Raw genomic sequence first — 6,000 nt, 5'->3', positions numbered from 1 at the left:
AGGATTATGAGTATATTTACTTTGAGAACTTTATCCATAAAAACCTTTTAAAAAGGGAGAATGACAATATGTATTGAAACGAACAAACAAAATCCTTTGATCCAGTAATTCTGCTTCTGGAAATCTGACTTGAGGAGGTAATCCAAAAGGTAGGGGGAAAAAAGCTACATGGACAAAGATCTTCATAATTTTTTTTTGGTTATAAAAATCTGGATATATTATAAATATTTTTTGACAATAGGGAAATATTTCATAAATATATTCACTCAATGTAATATTGTGCAGGTACTAAAAATAATAATTTACAAAGAATGTGCATATAAAAATGCTTTTATAATGCAAGAGAAAAAATTACCTTCAGACATTTTTTGTTGTTTTACGCAAGTGTGCTTAAAAAAAAAAGAAGCATAGAAAGATAGAACAACGGAAAGAAACTACATCAAAATGATGAAAGTGATTGTGTTTTGGTGACTTTTTCCTTTTATTTTTGATTTTTCCAAAATCTTATGTTATACCTATAAATCTTTTTTTTTTAAGATTTTATTTATTTATTTGACAGAGAGAGATAGCAGGAGAGGGAACACAAGTGGGGAAAGTGTGAGAGGGAGAAGCAGGCTTCCTGCTGAGAAGGGAACCCAAAGCTGGCCGGGGGGCGGCGATCCCAGGACCCTAGGATCATGACCTGAGCCAAAGGCAGACACTTAACGGCTGAGCCACCCAGGCGCCCCCTATAAATCATTTTTATAATAGAAAAAACCTAAATAAATATGTTGTCAAGAAGCTGAATGATAGAAGAATGAAATTTTAGATAGGAATGCTTTCATGATTATAAAGAATGGGTTGGCCACATGAAGATTGATTACAAAACATGGTTCTGATGGACAAAACCCAGAGGAAGCTTTGTGGTGTGGGATTGTTGGTTTTGATCAGATCACTTTTCAGGAGCACCAGTTGGAGATACAGAGCAAGAAGGCAGGACTAGGAGGGGATGGCAGATGGCAAGAACCTTCAGTGTGCAGGCAACCAGCCAGGATCCAGGCTCTGATGAGCAACTAGGAGACTGCGGTAGGGGCCAGTTGGCAGAAGGCATAATGGGGAGCCAATATTTGTTGAAGGATTGCTGAGTTTGGGCCAGGCACTGTTTGGACCCTGATGATAGAGATGAGCAAGAATGACACAGTTCTTATCTTCATGAGATTTACAGTCTAGGGCAAGGGTTGTCAAATTTTGTTTGGATAGTAAACATTTTAGGTTTCGTGGTGCCACGAAATCTCTGTCATAACTACTTAGCTCTACCACTGTAGCCCAAAAGCAACCACAGAAAATAGTCAATGAACAGGTATGGCTGAGTTCCAATAAAACTTAATTTACAAAAAGAGATGGTGGCTGGATTTGGACAATGGGCCATCATTTTACCAACTCTGATTGAGGGGAAAGACAGACAGTAAATGAATCAACATAAATTCTAGATTGTGATCCTTGTCAGGAAGGAATAAAAAGGGATGATGTGGTAATGAATTACTGTGGTTGGCCCACTTAATATTTTATCTTTCACTGAGTTGTGACGTCCATACAGTAAAACACACAAATCCCAAGATAATATAGGATGTTCTTAACCCAAATGACATGATCTGATTGAAGTTTTAAGCTGACGTGTGAACCCATTTCTTGTCTTGTGCTTGGTCTTTTCTATAGTGGTGTTTGGTTAGGGCTGGAGCTGAGGTGGCATGAGTGAGAAAAATCCATCTGAGAACATCAGTACCACTGCTGAGCCATAGACGTTGATTTGTTTTGTAAAACACTTCTTTGAAATATTGCTGTGATGGAATTTATTGATACCTGCCACTTAATTGGTAGACGCTTTAAGAGGTGTGTATTAATCACGGACAAAGGCCCGAGAAAAGTGCCAGCAGGGAGCTCAGAGGTGGGGTCAACTGGTACAGATATAGACCTGGCAGGAACAACAGGCAGCTGCAAGAAAGCTTGGTGAGGTCAGTGTGGAGGCACCAGGTGAGGCTGGAGGAGGTGTCATCACACACAGGTAGCATCCAGGAAAAGACAGTCGGAGCTTGTAGGAATCAGAGAGGTTTGGTCTGACTGTGTGTGGCTTTGTTCTGACCGATTGTTTGAAGACATTGAGTTAGTTAAAGAAAGTTGAATAGTTAAGGAAAGTTCTATGATGATGAGGAGAGAGAGGAGCAAGCAGGAATGGAGTGTGGGTCAGTAATTAGAAACTAACCATCTGGTGTTCAGAGGGTTGAGATCTGCCCTCCCTCCCTCCATTTTTCCCTCCTTCCCTCCCTCCCTTCCTTCCTTTTCTCCTTCCTTGCCTCTCTCCTTTCTTTTTTTAAATATATAGGGGATGAGAGAACAAGAAGATATTTAATTAGTGGGTGCCACCTTATAAGGGTTGCCGTGGAACACAAACCTACTAAAATATTATTTGCTATTTATCTGACATGCAAAATTAACTGGTATCCTGTATTTATATTTGCTAAATGTGGCCTCCTGTACTTCTGGCTTTGGTCCCCCCCCCCCCCGTAAGCCTGTAAGGGCATCCATCTCTGGGAAGACAGCTGCCCCCAAGAGGCAGTCGGGTGCTGTGTTGACTCTAGATGCCTGCAGTCTCTGGGCTTCTGGGTAGCTCTGAGTGTGCCTTCCTTTCTCCTCCACCCTCCCCATCCCCACCCCCAACTCAACCACAACTTTCCTCTGCTCACTCATAATATCGCTTTGTTAAAATAGCTAAACTCTAGAAACATTTAAAACACTCTCTAAATGTAAAAGGAATCCATAATGTAACTGCATCCTGCCTTCCTGGTTAATTGCAGTCACAAATTCTTTCTTCCTTTAAAAACCTGAAGTTAGCTTAAAAGCTCCTGTCACTCACTCCGTTGACCTGGGTGTCCCCTCCCCTCCCTGCATTCCTCCTGTCCTGTAACTGCACTGGCTGTTTGCTCCCTCCTCTCTCCACTCCTTTCTTCCTCTGCTTGTCACCATGGTTACAGGGGGACCTGTTTCTGTGGTACCCTCATCTATAGCTGGTTTCTGAGGTAATTTCCCCAGTGAATTCCAGCTCTTCTCAGTTATCTCTGCCCTCATCTTCCTCCAATGAAGAAAAAAATCTGGGAGAGAAGGAAATCCCAGTTGCTCACATATCAAAATTCTATCTGTAACCAGGAGATTTTCTCTAGGTAATGTTACCTCTTCTGTTCGTTTTCCTTTTTTAAGGAGGAAAAGCCACTCTTGTCCCCAGGCCTGTTACTCCCGGTGTCACCCTAAATCCATATGTAACATTTAATTAATTAAGCGCCTTTTGGCCTTGGGGCTATAATAACACCCAGCAACTGTTTTCTTCTTTACATGCCTTCAATTCCGGAAGTTAAAAGGGTCCCTCCAGGACAGAAAAAGGCACTGAACCAAGATCACTGGCTCTGTCATGTTGGGGAGGCATCAGTGTAGAAGGCATCAGCCTGGTCAGTCTGGGTCATAGTGAGAGGTTTTGGAGGATAGCCTCGAGCTGTGTAATGAGATGGTAAAGCTAACGGTCCCTAGAAAAAGAAACTTTCCAAGAGAGATGGAGTGGAAATATCTCCAACAGTTTTCAAGCAGCAAAGATGATTCTAAAAAGCTTTAGGTGCAACAACATGGAAGCGAAGACAGAAACAGCAGAGTTTTGATAAGTATTTCTGGCTTTTGATTTGCTTGGTTTTTGGTATGCTGAGATTCTGTGAGTTAGGTAATTTTCCATGCTCCTCATGAGCTACAGGATAACCTACTCAAATTATGCAAATGATTGTTCAAAGGAAGAGGCAGAATTATGTTAGTGTCTTCTATAATTCTATTGAAACTATGATTCATAGGGTCCATTCTCAAAGAAGATCTGCACCAAATGAACACAGCTGAGCAATATATTTTTTTTTTTAATGTCATGAAAGGCTGCAACTCACAGAAACACTTCTTAGAATCCCCATGTCCTCGCCCACCCACTCCCCTTCCACAGCTGCTTCTGGGCTTCTCTCTTCTAAAACACAGATTTGGACATGCTCCTTCAGCCCGATCTGTGAGTTTCTTTGTGTTATTCTCCTCCCAATTCTGCCTCATGAGAGCCCCTAAAACAGGAGCCTGCTGGGAGGACCGTGGGAAAGGAAGGAACTGAAGAGAAAAAGGAAGGACCTTCTTTAGCTTACATGGCCAGGGGAAGGACTGGAAATTCATTGCCAGCAACGCTTTTGCCTGGTTAGACTTACATTTTTGATAACAAAGCTAGCCATAATTTCCTTTAAGCATCTGAGCATCTGCCCCGACCCTTTGGGACAGTCATCTATTAGGAATAATTCATAGTAGTATGCTGCCCTTGACCCTACCTCTACATGTGAGATGTAAGGAGTCTTGTTATTTTTCAAGGGCAGTAAAATTCAACTATACTCAGTCATCTCTGACTTAACCAAAGAAGAACGGGAGGCAATGAATCAGGCCCTCACTGTGCTTATTGCCCGTACTCACCACCCTCTGAGTGAGAACACTGACCTTCTGGAAAAGAAGATGGAGGGCATGAGATCTATTGGGAAGATGAGAGCAAAGTGTTTATATTATCCCTCTTTGTTGTAGAGGCGGTGGACACTGGGGGCATAGGCAATGTGATGGTAAATCTGTTGGGGCATACAAGGAAGCATGGGTGACTGTTCCAGGCTGAGTTTAATGAATTGTTTCTATCTTGATTGAGTCATTAGGAGTTTATGTTCTAGTCTTCAGCTTTGCGTGATCCAGATCGCTGTTCTTACTCTTCCTCTTGGGATGACCAGGCTTTGGAAGATTAATCTCATCTTCCAGGAGGCTGGACCGTGGATTGATTTCAGGGAAGAATATCATCACTGGGAAGGAAATCTCTTTCCCCAAACCTCCTTTCCCACTTTAGCTGTGCCTTTTCTAGGGACTACCCTTTGTGGTCCTGGTCTCCTGGAGCACCCATGTCCACGGCAGCTGCCACGGGGTCACAGGGGCCACAGGGGCCACCTGCAGGAGTGGTCTGGTTCTGCTGCCCTCTGCTGGCCACAGTGGGCATATTCTGCCTGTTAACCATTGGGTCTTGTCCCTCGCCCCCAAGAGTCTGCATTTCTTACCCTCCAACTCTTCTTCCTCCACAATCCCTCTTATTATTAAGGAGGTACCAAACCCTCTTATTATTAAGGAGGCTGGCATGGAGCCAGCAGCTTCCACGTAGAGTTTATCTAACATGCCCGGGAGAATGATTCTGGCACCCATCACAATGGATAATGGGTTATTTCTGGGAAGGGCCCTGAAATATGTCCAGGAAATGTCTGAGCTCATCAACTATGCCCTGACTCATTCAGTTTGTTATCAGATGGTGGTATCTCTTGACCTTGCTCCCACATATTATGATAGTTTCTATTTGGGAGCCTCTAAAGAGAAAACCTCTTTCTATAGCATGATAATAATTGTTATTGTTATGATTCATCTACTACAGCATCCTTGAAGCAGTAGCTGAGCATTGCAGAAATCTCAAATCTCAGCATCAAGTTGACCCTTTCAACAAAAAGTGAAGGGGAGAGGTTTGGAAAGAAGCTGATGGAGGTAAAATTGGGTATCCTGAAGATAAGGGAGACTAGCTTGAGATAGCCCAATGTGCTGGGTTATCAGGGACTAGTAATACATGCCACATTTCATTGTACATTGTAGATCTCCTCAGAATCTTGGGCTGGCCCCTCTGGCCCTTCCTAGCACACCAGTGCAGGCTGGCAGTGCCACGCTTGGGCTGTACTTCTGGGAGAATTCACCTACCATGTAACTGTTCTTCTTTGTCATGGAGGAGCCTTTTAGCAGATGTGTGTATATATAAGTAGTCTGCACTTTGGCCCTACACCAGTGTAAATATTATAAATATGAGCCATCTGGCTCATGTCATTGATAACTACCTGACATATTGGCCTCAGATTAGGAAGACAAGACAGTAAAATCTTCATCAAAGTAACAGTGGTA

This window comes from Mirounga leonina, unplaced genomic scaffold, assembly GCF_011800145.1.
Source record: "Mirounga leonina isolate KUSES-001 unplaced genomic scaffold, KU_Mleo_1.0 Mir_114, whole genome shotgun sequence".
NCBI lineage: Eukaryota > Metazoa > Chordata > Mammalia > Carnivora > Phocidae > Mirounga > Mirounga leonina.
Note: the sequence above shows the minus strand (reverse complement) of the source record.